This window comes from Petaurus breviceps, unplaced genomic scaffold (genome assembly GCF_028583685.1).
Source record: "Petaurus breviceps papuanus isolate PSGF00001 unplaced genomic scaffold, PetGlider_PUasm1.0 178, whole genome shotgun sequence".
In the NCBI taxonomy this organism is placed as follows: domain Eukaryota; kingdom Metazoa; phylum Chordata; class Mammalia; order Diprotodontia; family Petauridae; genus Petaurus; species Petaurus breviceps.
Window position 1 is genome coordinate 22626970 of NW_027185777.1, and position 15209 is coordinate 22642178.

The 15209-nt window shown below is 37.0% G+C and overlaps 2 protein-coding genes across 18 annotated transcripts in view; one reads left to right on the forward strand and one right to left on the reverse strand.

Moving 5' to 3' along the window:
* ZNF438 (zinc finger protein 438) overlaps nucleotides 1–15209 on the reverse strand; it is a 208611-nt gene that overhangs the window by 169759 nt on the left and 23643 nt on the right. The window lies entirely within an intron of this gene.
* ZEB1 (zinc finger E-box binding homeobox 1) overlaps nucleotides 1–15209 on the forward strand; it is a 552334-nt gene that overhangs the window by 20918 nt on the left and 516207 nt on the right. The gene's annotated exons all lie outside the window — the stretch shown is intronic.

Here is a 15209-nt window from a genome sequence, read left to right on the forward strand (position 1 = left end):
TTGTTAGAACTATGGAGAAGGGAAGAATTTATACCAAACAAGACAGAGAACATGCGACACAAAGTGGATGATTTTGATTATATTAAATTTAAATGATTTTGCACAAACAAAACCAATGCAACAAAGATTACAAGGAAAGCAGAAACCTAGGAAACAATCTTTACAGAAAGGATCTCTGATAAGGGCTTTATTTCTCAAATACATGGAGAACTAAGCCAAATTTATAAGAATACAAGTCATTTTCCAATTGATAAATGGTCAAAGGATATCAACAGGCCAGTATTCAGGTGAAGAAATCAAAGTTATCTATAGTTGCATGAAAAAATGCTCTAATCACTACTGATTAGAGAAAAGGCACATTAAAACAACTTTGAGGTAACACCTATCAGAAAAGGAATAATGATAAATGTTGGAGGGAATGTGAAAAACTTGAGACACTAATGCACTATTGGTAGAGTTGTGTTCCAACCACTATGGAGAGTAATTTGGAACTATGCCCAAAGAGCTTGATCTAGTAATACCAACACCAGGTCTGTATTCCAAAGATTTTTAAAAAGGGGGGTGGGGGGTTGGAGGAGATACCTATTTGTACAAAAATATTCATAGCAGTTCTTTTTGTGATACAAAGAATTGAAAATTGAAGGGATGCCTACCCATTGGAAAATGGCTTGCAGTATATAACTGTAATGTAATACTATTGTGCCATAAGAAATGACAAACAGGATGAGTTCAGAAAAACCTGGAAAGACTAACACAAATAGGTGCAAAGTGAAGTGAGTAGAACCAGGAGAACATTGTACACAGTAACAGCAATACTATATGAAGATCAACTATGAATGGCTTAGCTATCTATTCTTAGCAATACATAGATCCAAGACAATTCCAAAGGACACATGATGAAAAATGCTATGCACATCCCGAGAAAGAACTGACATAGTCTGAATGCAGATAGAAGCACACTATTTTTCAATTTTGTGCATGTTTTTTTTTTCCTTTTGGTCTACGTCTTCTTTCACAACATGACTAATATGGAAATATGTTTTGCATCGATTGCATGTGTATAACCTATTTCAAAATGCTTATCACCTCAGGAAGGGGAGAGGTGAGCAAGGGAGGAAGAAAATTTGGAACTCAAAATTTGAAAAAGAAAAAAGAATGCTAAAAATTGTCTTTATATGTATTTGGGAAAAAATAAATTATTTAAAAATAAAAAAGAAATTCACTTCCTCATTTTTCTCCCCTATCCTTTCCTGCATGGACAAGAAAATGGCCTGGAATCCAGCACAAGAAAAAAAAACAGCAAAGTATGTGTGTATAATCTATAGAAGGGATAACCAGTCTTTCAATAATCAAAAGTTGGCAGTATATAATGTATATACCTCTAAAAAGTCTAAACATTTTTCACCTCCTCTCAGAAAATACATTAATCTAATCTCTTACAAGGTTCCAGAAAAACTGCTCAGTCAAGAGTTTTCATAGAAATGAGATTTTACTTAGTGGAGGGGAAAATGACAAATAAAAGCTTGGTCTGATACTCCACTAAGCCAGATCATCCAAAAAAACACTTATAGATGAAATTGGAAGGAGAACAACAAATAAATAAAAACTGGAACACATCTGCCAGTGTTGCTATAGTAATTTATTTTCATAATCACTGGCAGTATAAAAAATATGAAAAGAAGGAATAAAATTGGGAAAGTGAACAGTATTACTTTCTTTTTTAAAAAGTGGTCAAGGTGGACATCAATAAAGACCAACTCATATAAACTTTCTCATTACTATAATATTTTAATACCCATATCAAAGCTAGCCTCCCAGAAAACATAAGGAATGGAAAAACAGGCTTTTACAAATAATTTCCCACAGTAGACCTGATCTTCATTTATTGTCAAACAAGTGACCAAAAAGGTTTTTAATGAATACAAAATCCCACTGAATCCCATGATATTAATCACGGATTATAAAAAAGCATTAGATTTAATAAGAAAAAAGAGTCAACGCGGTGGCTAGGTGGTGCAGTAAGAGCACTGGCCCCGGAGTCAGGAGGACCCAGGATCGGTTCCAGCCTCAGATACTTAACACTCACACAAAAAAACTGGCTGTGTAACCTTGGGCAAGTTACTTAACCCCAACTGTTTAAAAAAAAAAAAGGGGTCAAGCTCTTCAACAAGGTTTCTGCTGTTCATATGAGAAAATCATATAAGGTTCCTCAAAAAAAGCACCCACAGATTCAGCTTTGTTGTCTACTTCTCTGCCTCTCAAGATGAAGAGAAGCACAAACACGTGCTTGGCCTCTGCCATTGTCACAGATGTCATCCTGTGAAGAGTCCAAATGAAAGAAAGATTCCTGAGGAAAGGTAAAGGCCTCCTTCCCGTTTGCAGATGACATGGTGCTGATTTCATCAAGCCCCAAAAGTGATGAGCCTAAAAACATCCAGAAGAAAAACCAAGTGGATGAAGAACATCTATTGACTCTTGTAGGACATGACATTGGACGGGCAGCCTACTGTAAAGTAATGCCAAGGAAAGGCAACTTCCCAAGGTTCAGAATACCAGCATAGGTGCTCTCCATTTTATTCAGTGACAAATTAAGAACAGAGGGAATCAAAATATGACATCATTCAAAATACAGCATTTACTAAGTGTGATTAAATAATCTCCAAGTACTACCCCACCCCAGGACCTTACATTCAATCAATCAATTACAAAGTCCCTGTTCTAAATACTACTCCACCACTAGGCTGTACCTTCATTTAGTCCATCACAAAGCCCCTCTTCTCAAATGGAGATTAGTTTCCAATCATAAGTAAAGTACATTCATTTGTTCAACCATAGAACACAAAAAGGTCAAAAGTTCCCCACCCCTGGATCACAATTGAATCTATCCCAGAGTTACAACAAGTTTAAGCACAGCACTTAATACCCAAATGGAGGTCTTTTCTTCATCTTGACAGAGGCAAGTTCTCAGCAATCTTTGTTCCTGGGGAGACAAAGCTTAGCAAGGCCACAAGATACATTGCCAGTCTCTTCATTAATTCATCCTCTGTCTGCAGAACAGTGCTAGGACCCCTGAAAACATTAGCAAAACCCTCTTCCAGGATTTCTGTAAACATACAACAAGAAAATCCTTCTTCAGGGCTTCTGAACCAACAGAAAGGTTCCCAGACTCCTGCAACAACAGCACTGTCCTTCACCAGTGGACAGTATTCACTCTCTATCTGCAGGACAGTCTCAGGAGCTCTTAACCAATAGCCAGGTTCCAGTACTTCTTCAACAACAGGACTGTCTTTCACCAGTGGACAAATCTGGCAAAATAACATCAAAACAGACAGACAAAGTACCAGCAAAACAGCCATGTCTCCTCGGTCCTTGGCAGCTCTGGGGGCAGGTCTCAAAAGTCCAGGGCAATTCAAAGTGGCCCTCAGCAATCCTCTCAGTCTCTCTCTGCCTCCAAGAGGGTGCTACTTCCAAAAAGTTCTTCTGCCTCTCTCTTGTGTCTCTCCAAATCTACAAATCACCAGCTCCTCCCAGTTCAGGACTTTCTTTTCACATCAACAAGTCCATCCCACAGGTGGGATTAACAAGCTCTGGGTTTTAACACAATCAAACCAAAAACCAAGCCAATACAGGGGAATCTTTAAATGCCATTACTATTACACCTACTGAGTCAGAAAGTGTGTCACAGTGTAAAAGAGTGCTGGTTTGGAGGCAGAGGGACCAAGTCTGACTTTAGCTCTGCAACTTCCTGTCTAGGTTGACCTTGGTCACATCACCTCATCCCACCACATCTCAGTTTCTTCACCTATCAGATGAGATCAAGATGGTTTGTCAGGTCCCTTCTGGCTCTAAATTTATAATCCATCAGTACATAAATAAAAGGCAAAAACACCTTTATGTTGTCTGTACCACACTGACACAGAAGCTCTTTACTTTCCATCTGGAGTTCTACTTGGTTTGATGCCCCATCTAGGATAAACTGATCACCTGAAATCTCATCAACACCTTCCCACCTCTCTTAGGGCTCTCTCCCCTCTGACTGGAGGTCTGGAGGGTAGAGCACTAAACTTCTCCCAAAGTTTTCCTTCATAGAGTGGTGGAGATCTGGAGTTTCCAACTAACTGTCCATTTTCCATCCACAGTTCTACTTCTTTTGAACTCCAGAGACAGTACCTTTATGTTAAGTATCCCTTGGTGTCCTCCTGTGCCCCTTGCTTTCCATCTTCCTTTGGTGTGTCTTTCCCAATAGACTGTAAACTGCCTGAGGGTAGGAAATGTCTTTATTTGTATCTTAGCACAGTGTTTAGTATAAATCAGGCTCTTAACAAATGTTTAGTAAATTGAACTACTAAATTGCTTCTCTATCAATTTAGGATTATGCTTTTTTAGGTATGTCTTATGTTCCCAGACAAATATAAGGTCAAGGGCAGGGACCCAATTCCTTTTCCTTTTCAGATTACAATGCTATATATAAACTGTATATATTTCAAGGGAAAGTAGTAAATGCCCAAAGCACTTTGAGTGGGCCAAGCTAGGATTCCCATCCAAGTCACCTGATTTTAGATCCAGGTTTCTTTGAACTGCTTAATGATGCCTTTTATGCACCAAGGAAACTTGCTGTTTACAGAAATATTAGCATTATTAGTGAATTGTTTGGTATAACTTTTGCCATCTATATCTTCATCCTTTATTGTTGTTTAGTTGTTTCAGTCATGTCTGACTATTCATGACCCTATCTGGAGTTTTCTTGGTAAGGAGTTTCTTGGAGTGGTTTATCATTTCCTTCTCCAGCTCATTTTACAGATGAGGAAACTGAAGCAAGCAGGGTTAAGTGACTTGCCCAGAGTCATACAGCTAGTAAGTGTCCCTTTCTCAGTAAGTCAGATATTTCTCATATAAGTTTTTCATGAATCTGAGGTAAATGCGTATGTTTATCAACCTGACAGACCAATGTACACATGGGTCCTTGGAGCATCTCCAATTTTTAATCCTACTGCTTATTTGTAAGGGCAGTGCCATGAGATGATTTAGCTCTACTGGTCAACAGGGTTATTTGCAATTCTTCATCCACTTGGAAGAAAACTAAAGGACTGAACTAGCAAAATTTATCAAAGTGGATATTACCAAAATGGTACATTACTGAATGAAAGTAACTTTAAAAGCAGCCATATAAAGAACAAACAAAAAACCTTCAGACACTCTCAATATTTTGTAATCAGCAATTTGCCAAATATAATATAGTCCACCCTGTTTGATTCTGAGCCCAACTCACTGTCTATCTGCAATGTACATCCAGATACATGTAGTGATATGCTAATTCAACAGACTAGCTATCCAACTAAACAGGCATTTTTCATTCATTTTTTTTTCCTGGATGGATTTTTCAAACCAATCTCTTAAGTAATCATGGCTTTCACTGAGGAGGCATTTGGGATTTCTTTTAGGAAAATACACAATGTACATTTAGTGACCTCAAGCCTCTCACTAGCATAAAACCCATCTTTTTAATACAAATGTTCTCTTGGCACCCTTTATGGTTACATATGTTGGAACATCACCATCTCTGAATGATCAAAGCTGCAGATGACCGAAGGGGCAATGGAGAGATATATGAACACAAGTAGACTGTAGGATATTTTCCATAATGATCCATACACAAAAATGGCTTAGGAGATATCATCAGGGATATAAAATGCGAGCAAGAAATAAGATGCAGGCAGTACAAATGTATTGATTTTAGATCCTCTGTGAAGACTCTACTAAAGAACAAACAGTGAGTACATAGGAGGATGTGTGGAATGGTTGTGATTGGAAATGAAGGAATGAATGGATGAGATCACAGGTCCACTGAAGTATTTAAACGTGATCATAGAGGTTCACTCTACATACTTACAGACAGATTAATGACAATTTCCTTCTTTTTGTCCAGTATGTAAAATTAATATAATCAGTGGAAAATAATATCCATAAAAAAATACCAGCAACAGGTTTTTCAAGATGATAAAATGTACTATATTTACTAAACAAACTTTTTCACTTTTCTAAATACAGAGGCCTTTGACAAATAGGTCTACATCGCATCTGCACAAACTGGAAAACTTCAATATTATAAAATATTAAGGAGGTCTATTCTAAAATAAAGTATGCTCCTATGACTGGTTATCACAGATTGTCTTCCAGGATGAAAATCACAGGGCATATCCCTTTAGGATGAAGGGACTTAGCATGTACCCCAAGTTCCTGGGTACCCAAGAATTCATTTTCTTCCACAAACATTTATAAAGACCTTACTGGGTACCATGCTCCATCCTAAGGGCTAGGGAACAAAGAACACTGATCTCTCTGGCATCATTAAACAAGGAAAATAAAATTTCCCTTCCTTTACTGCAAAGTTAAAAAATTATTACACTATTGGGCCTCAGGGTAGAATGGATAAAACCCTGTAATCTTTGGGAGATTCAGGCCCCCTCCTATAAGGACCAGGTAAGCTTCCAAGTCAGGAAGAGCAGCTACACTGTAGAGAGTTTCCCAGAAGCTTCCCTAATGTGGTGACCTGTGGCAAATCAGCTAGGAGAAAAAGGGAATTACTGTGTCTTGTCCCCCCAGGGTCCCCTACATGGTACAAGTGTTCTTGGAACTTTTACTCCTGAAGGTCAGTTTCAAAAAGGTGAATCTGGGATGCTAAGGTTATTCCTAGCCAGTCTGGGCTACAATGCTGATTTTTCTATGACTGCTCCACTTTCCTAATGGCATGTGAGAAAATACAAATCCTTTATAGCTAGATACTCCAGTAGTATAGCACATAAATCCAAGCTATAATATTCTTCATGGAATCACAGAATTTGCAAAGTTGGAAGGGACTTCAGAGACTAACTACTTCAAAACTATATCTAAAAAGAAGTCTTAGCAATATCCCTGACAAGTAATAATTCAGCTTTCCCTTGAAGACCTCAAGTGATGGGGAACTCATTTCTTCCAGAGGCCACTTTTGGAAAGCTTTCACTGTTAGGGAGTTTTTCCTTTTATTGAACCTGAGATATGCCTCCCTGAAGCTTTCATCCATTGCTCCAAGTTCTACCCCTTGGGGTCAAGCAGAACAAGTCTCATACCCTCTTTTGCTTACAAGTCCTTCAAATACTCAAAGAGGTCATGTTCCCCTTATGTCTTCTCTTCTTCAGACCCCAATCCAGCCAGTTCCTTCAGCTAAACCTCAGATAGCAAACTTTCTAGTCTCTTATTGATGTATTCTAGTTTACCCGTGTCCTTGCTAGAATGTGGCACCCATAGTTAATTGAACACGATATTCAAGAGCAGATGTGTGTTGCTGATTTTGTTGAAAAGTGTCTATGTCACATAATTGTGTCTATGTCATGTTATATAAGGTCCACAGTGTGGGTAGGCCAATATAGTATCACCATTTTGATCAATTAAGTAAACAAAAGAGGGATTAAAATAGTTAATTCTCCAGTCCTTGGAGAGACAACTGGGTTGAATGTTATCTAGACTTAATCAGTTTGATTTGGCTTACTCTAAACAGAAAATACACTCAGCTAGGGATCTGCCACCCTCTGTCATGCCTAACTTTCCACAGTCACTACAAAGCATCAGATGGGAAGAAATTTATCCTGTAACTACTGCCCTTCCGTACTTTCTCTTCTTTTTTAGTGGTGTGTCTCTCATCTTTAATTCTGGTGCCTTCCTTCTGTTGGTTATTTCCTATTTATTCTGCATATCTTACATATGGCTCGCTTTGTACATATTTGTTTAATTATTGTCTCACTCAATAGATGACAAGCTCAATGAGGGCTAGGACTGCCTTTAGCCTCTTTGTGAAGCCCCAGCGCTTTGTACAGTGCCTGGAAAATAGTAGCAGCTGCTTAATAAATGTTTACTGATTGATTATCTCGGTTTCCTGCTATCAGGCAATCAGTTCAGGTGCAGTCTAACCATGAGTAGTGTGAAGCACTTAACATAACTTGCAAGTACAACTCAAGTTGTATATACACTAGTTGAAAAGCATTAAAGTCTCTTTCAGATACTTCCTGTTATCATTCCTCTTTTTCACTTTGCAGTTCCTTCTACTTAAGGTCACTATTCTTCTCCTTAATTAACTACTTCATCTCCAGGCCCAGCCTAGAGGGAGTCTTTCTTTGAGAATCAAATTATTTACTGAGTGCCACCTGGCAGAGAGGGTGATATTGGGAAATGGAGAACAGTCTTCACACTAAAGTGAGGAGAGCAGATCAGAAGATCCAGAAAGAAAAAACAAAACCCGAATGCATGAAAAAAGTGCAGGATAATGTTAAGGACCAAGTTAGTGACATATAAAATAAATTCTTTAAGATTTCATAGGAGGGAGAGATCAGGATGTGCCTCATAGAAGACAGAAGAGGCATCTTTTCCCATCTGAACTCCAAGTTCAACCCCTTTTGTCAAATCGATCTAGGGCAGGTTTGGGCACCTTCACAGTGACCCATTGTGAGGCAAGAACAAGGAGTGGTGTAGGGATATAACAGGAAGTGGCTGGAAATTTTCAGCAGCTCCAAAATATAATTTGACCTTAAGACTGCTAAGCCATGCCCTCCAGCTGATAAAAGCAAAATAAAATATGCAATTTTCATCTAAAAAAATTACACATATCTACTATTTAAGGAGCAAAAGGATATTTCTCAAAGACAAAGTAGTATGATATATTGACAATATATGGGGAAGTATTCCACATACATGAATTTTCTATATAAGTGAAGCTTCGTTCATTAGGTGAGACACAATTTTTTTTTTTAATTTTACCCATTTTGGATAGAAGTTTGCTTGTTTTTTCATCTTCTTTTGTATCATAGACCCTTCCCCATTCTTTGGCAGTCCAGAGAAGCCTAGAGAGCCCTCCTTAGAATACTGTTTTTTAAATGTGAAAAATAAAATACACAAGATTACAAGTACACCAATTATAAAATGGAAGCAGTTCTCAAAATATTTTTTTAAAAACAAATTCATGGAGGATGGAGCTAAGAAGGCAGAGTAATGATAGTGATTCACTGGAGCTCTCCCAAATTCCCCTCTAAACATTAAAATAATATAAAAGGAATTCCTGAGCAGCAGAACAAAAAAAAGGACAGGGTGAAACAATTTTCCAGCCCAAGATGACTTAGAAGGTGAGCAGAAAAGATCTGCCTCACTGCGTGAGAGTAAAGCACAGTCCTGTGAAGGCCGAACCAGCACAGGCCCTGTCCCAGCAAACTAGCAGCAGGTGGTGGGAGCCACTAAATAATCAGTAGCAGCAGCAGCACAGATTTCTGGTGCTGTAAAAGAGGCAAGGGAAAACTGTTACAATGGTGGGGAAGAAAAGAAAGGCAAGATGGAATGAGTCAACCTTATTCTCATTGAATTCTGCTTAGGGAGGGAAAGACATACACACTAAATAGGGTATCTCATCCCACAGGAGAGTAGGGGGGAATGGGGATGAGAGGGGGGATGATGGAAGGGAAGGGCAGGCTGGAGGTGAGGGAAGTTTGGAAGCACCCACTTTTGAAAAGGGACAGGATCAAAGTAGAGAATAGAACATGTGGGGGGTAGGATAGGATGGAGGGAAATATAGTCAGTCTTTCACAATATATCCACTATAGAAAGGTTTTGCATAACTACACATGTACAACCTATATTGAATTGCTTATCTTCCCAGTAAGGTGGGTGAGGAGGGAGGTAGGGAAAGAATCTGGAATTCAAAGTTTTAAAATCAAATGTTTAAATATATATATAATTATTACCTGTAACTGGAAAATAAAATATACAGGCACTGGGGCATAGAGATCCATTGTGCCCAACTGGTAAGTCAGAGGGGGCATAGGGGAAGATATGGGAGAGAGCAGATTGGGGCAGGGATCGCTGTTTGGGGTGGTGGGTAGGGGAAAAATGCAGAGAAAATTTGTAACTCAAAGTCTTGTGGAAATGAATTATGTAAACTAAAAAATAAAAAAGAGAGAGAAAAAAAGTAAAAAAAAAAAAAGAATAAAGTTACCACTGTGACAGGAAAGATCAAAACACAAATTCGGAAGAAAACAATGTGATCACAGCAGCCACATGCAACTCCTCAAAGAAAAATTTTAATTGGTTTCAGGCCCTGAAAGAGCTCCAAAAAAGGATTTTAAAAATCAAATGAGAGGCAAAGGAAAAATGGAGAAAAGAAATTGAAAGTGATGCGAAAAAGAGTCACAGCTTGGTAAAGGAGGCATAAAAAAAATACTGAAGAAAATAACACCTTAAAAAAAAACAACAGTTCAAATGTTAAAAGTGGCACGAAAATTCACAGAAGAGAATTCCTACAAAAGTAAATTGGTCATATGGAAAAGGAGGCACAAAAACTCACTGAAAAAAAGAGAACTCCTTAAAAATTAGAATTGGGTAAGCAAAGATGAATGATTCCATGAGACATTAAGAAACAGGTGGGACGGCTAGGTGGCACAGTAAATAGAGCACCAGCCCTTAAGTCAGGAGGACCTGAATTCAAATCCGGCCTCAGACACTTAACACACTTACTAGCAGTGTGACTTTGGGCAAGTCACTTAACCCAAATTGCCCTCAAAAAAAAAAGCCAAAAAAAAAGAGAGACAATAAAAACAAAATCAGAAGAATGAAAGAATTTGTGAAATATCTCAATGGAAAAACAATTGACTGGGAAAATAGATCAAAGAGAAAAAAATCTAGGAATTATTAAACTACCTGAAAACCATGATCAAAAAAAGAGACTAGACATCATATTTCATGAAATTATCAAAGAAAATTTGATATACTTGATATCCTAGAACCAGAAGATAAAATACAAATTTAAAGAATCCACTGATGACTTCCTGAAAGAAATCCCAAAATGAAAACTCCTAGGAATATGAAGGTCAAATTCCAGAGTTCCAAGGTCAGAAAATATTGCAAGCAGTCATGAAGAAACAATTCAAATATCATGGAGTCACAGTCAGGATAACCCAAGATTTAGCAGCTTATACATTAAAGGATGTGAGGGGCTTAGAATAAGATATTCTAGATGGCAAAGGAACTAAGATTACAATCAAGAATCACCTACCCAGCAAAACTGAGTATAATCCAACAATAATAATATATTGTTGACAAAAAACACACTTGAAGCAGAGAGACACACACATAGAGTAAAGGTAAAGGGAGAGAGGAGAATATATTATGCTTCATGTGAAGTAAAAAAAAAGTAGGGGTAGCAATCTTCTCAGACAAAGCAAAAGCAAAAATAGATTGAACTAAGAGATAAGCAGGGAAACTACATTTTGCTAAAAGGTATCAGACAATGAAGTAACATATGCACCAAATGATATAGCATCCAAATTCTTAAAGGAAAAGTTAAATGAATTATAGGAGGAAATAGACCATAAAACCATACTAGTGGTGTACCTCAACTTTCCCCTTACAGAGCTAGATAAATCTAACCAAAAATAAACAAGAAAGAACTTAAGGAGATGAATAGAATTTTAGAAAAGTTAGATATAACAGACCTCTGGAGAAAACAGAATGTGAATAGAAAGAAATACATATTTTTCTCAGTGGTACATAGCACTTGCACAAAAACTGACCATATATTAGAGCATAAAAACCTCAACACCAAATGCAGAAAAGCAGCAATATTAAATGTTTCCTTTTGAGATCATAAAGCAATAAAAATTTCATTCAATAAAGGGCCATGGAAATATAGATTAAAAATTAATTGGAAACTAAACAGTCTGATCCTAAAGAATGAATGGGTTAAAGAACAAATCATAGAAATAATCAAGAACTGAAGAGAATGAAAATAAACCAAAATTTATGGGATGTAGCCAAAGCAGTACTTAGAAGAAAATTTATATCTCTAAATGCTGATCTGCCACTAAAAAAAGAACATATTAAAAATCGTTAAACGCCAAATTGGAAATTCTGATACATTATATAAGGATACATTAATTAAACTAGAAGAAAACTACTGAACTAATAAAACTAGGAGCTGAATATATATTTAAAAACCAATAACATAAACCATTGGTGAATCTAATTTTTAAAAATTAAGAAAAAAGCCAATTACTAGTATCAAAAACGATAAAGGTAAACTCACCACCAAATGAAGATGAAATTAAAACAATTATTAGGAGCTATTTTGCCTAATTATATGCCAATAAATCTAACAATCTAAGTGAAATGAAAATATTCATAAAAATAAAAAATATTTATAAAAATTGCCAAGATTAACTGAAAATAGAATTCTTGAATAACCCTATCTTAGAAAAAGAAATTGAACACGCCATCATTGAGATCTCTAAGGAAAAAATCCCCAGGACCAAAAAGATTCACAAATGAATTCTACCAAACATTTAAAGAACAATTAACTGCACAAAAAAACACTTTTCCTTAGGCATCACCCCATCAGGTTATCTCAAGCCTATTAGAATTTTATGTTCTAACTTCCTAGAGAGTAGAAACTGATCCTCTTTTGTATTTGAATCTCCAGCATTTAGCACAGTGCTTGGTAAATATTAAGAGTTTAATAAGTGGTTTTTTTTTTCATTTATTCATATAGTGATATTTCCAAATTTTTCTGTGGAACCATGATTTCTGGTCATATGTTTGAGCCTAGTTGAAGGACACTAAGGACCAAACTTTTTTTTTAAGTAAAATTTGTATCTTTGGCAAGAAAACCCAAAATGGGGTCACGAGGGTAGGACTGGACCAAAACAACTCAACAAACTCAGTCCACTAGAAATGACTGACACAGTTGCTGATATGAAATAATGCTAATTTATCCTTGATAAAAGTTATAAATGTAAATGCCAATATCCTATTTCTCATGGGGGAGGGGAGGGAGTGGAGGGTTGGGGGCTGGGAAGGAAAAGGGGAATGACTGCTCACATAGGGCAGTTTAAAAGATCCTGATTGTCAGTACTAGGTTCAACTGAAGGTCCAAGCTGAAGACAGCCTGGACCCAGAGACTGGATGGACCCACCAGGATAGGACTTTGATGCAAAAAGTTTCCACAATGGTAGCATGGAGCCATCCAGGCAGGTAGGGGAGCACAAGAACTTAAGGGTGCCTAGTGGTAGGCAGTAGGCAGACATCCAAGCATGCCAGAAGCTCTAAGAGCAGATATGACAGATTCTATTGTCGGTCTGAGGTGAAGAGCAGAGCTTAATTCCTAGAAATACTGTGGAGAACAAGGCAGGGATCCAATCCTAAAGGAACCAGACTTATTAGGAACTAAGAGACATCCAAAGATCAGCTCAGACATGGTTTCTGCCCTCATGTTATAGTCTAGTAGGGAACCTCGAATAATAAACTCTTCATTAAATTTCTCCCCCTAAGCCTCTGGTCTGGGTTAAATTCCATTAGTCTTCCTACCTTTGGTCTATAATGGATCTAGAGCCATCACTTACTGAGAGTCCTTGTTTTCTTCTGTTTTTTCTCTAAGGCTTATAGTAATCACTGTCTCAGAATCATGATATCCTAGGTCAAATTCCTCATTTTCCAAATAAGGAAACTGAAATTAAAACATTACTTAACTTGTCCAAGGTTAACTTGCAGCATAATTGAGACCAGAATCTGGGATTCTCTTGGTCCATCATCTCATTCTCCCATCCTCCTGGATGCCAATTGCAGTCCTGCTCACTTGATTCCTCAAGTATCCTTTTACTATTCAGGTTCTTCTCTTCCTTTCCCTCCTGCCCCCAAATCTGAGGTTTGTTCCTGAGGCTCTGTCTTACCAGTCTCCAGTTCTGCCAAATACTCCTTGCTCATTTTAAAAGAACCTCATCAAATCCCACATTTGCATCAACAAAATATAGGCTACAGGTTACAAGTCAAGGAAAGAACTTGTAAAAACTGATGCAATGAGCAGAACCAGGAAAACAATTTAAATTCTAACAATACCGTAACAAAAAAAACAACATGGAATGACTTAAGAACTCTGACAGATGCAATGACCAACCAGCAATTTGGAAGACCCATGATGAAGCAAGACATACAGAATGAGATAAACATTTTTGGACACGGAAAGCATGTGGATTAGTTTTGCTTGACTATGCCTGTTACAAGAATAGTGCTTTTCTTTTTTTTTTCTTTAAATTTGGGGAAGGGGTTTTGAAAGGCAAAGGAAGCAATAAAGATAACCCTCCCCCCAAAATGAAAAGAAACACAAGAGGGTCATTTAAGCTTTAAAGAAAACAGACAAGGAGAATACCTTTGAAAGTTGCATGTTATATATTTTTTTTAAAACAAGTTATAAGTAATAATGATGGGGTTTCACATATAATCCTCCTTTTTGTTCTACTTTGTATATGGAAATGTTCTTTTTTTTGGTCTTAGTTAAATGCTGAACATAAAAAAAAAATTTAAGTGAACAGAATAAAATTATACATAAGAATAGGGAAAGAAAGATCTCATTATACCCAGTGCTAACAGCCTTAGTTTCCTCAATATCAGGTGTAACAGACATGCACAACAACTAGCTCTGAATATAGCATTTGGGATGACATGGTACCACAATCATAGAAGCACAGAATTTTAGAGCTAGAAAGAGAGACATTCAGATTAGTCTAATACCATTATTTTTACAAATATTAAATAAAAGGGACCTAGAAGGGTAAATGAGTAAGCAAAGTAGTCCACAAAAAGTGAGAACAAGGCAGTAGGCAGCAGACAGTATTCTTCTCCCAAGCATATAGTAAACATTATCTTTAAAATTGTGATTTTTCAAATTCATGATGACTTAAAAATTGAAGGTACAGTAAATACTATGCAACAAAATAAGTACACGAAGGACAGTAATGTCACAAGGCTAACTCCAAACAGTTGAGTAATTTTTGCTCATTGGTTCTGGCAGAAATGAGTAACTGGTATATTTAGATCTAGACTAGGACATTTCTATTGTATTAAGTTATCTGTCATTATTGAACCTTCCCCATGCAATGTTAAATAGATCAAACAAATGTTTTAAGCTCCAGAGTATAACCCTACAGCACTGCTGTGTAAATGCTTTAAATTACATGTTAAGAAAATTCACCATTAGTTTCCAAATCAAAAAATTTTACTTTTTAAAAGAATTCATTGACAGAAAAACTGTCAAGCTAGTGCAACTCACATTCAAGAAAAAGAGGGACAAAAGAGTACAAATAACTGCAAACTATATATTATTGAACTTTTTTTCACTGAAATTACTAAAGTGGATAAAAAACATC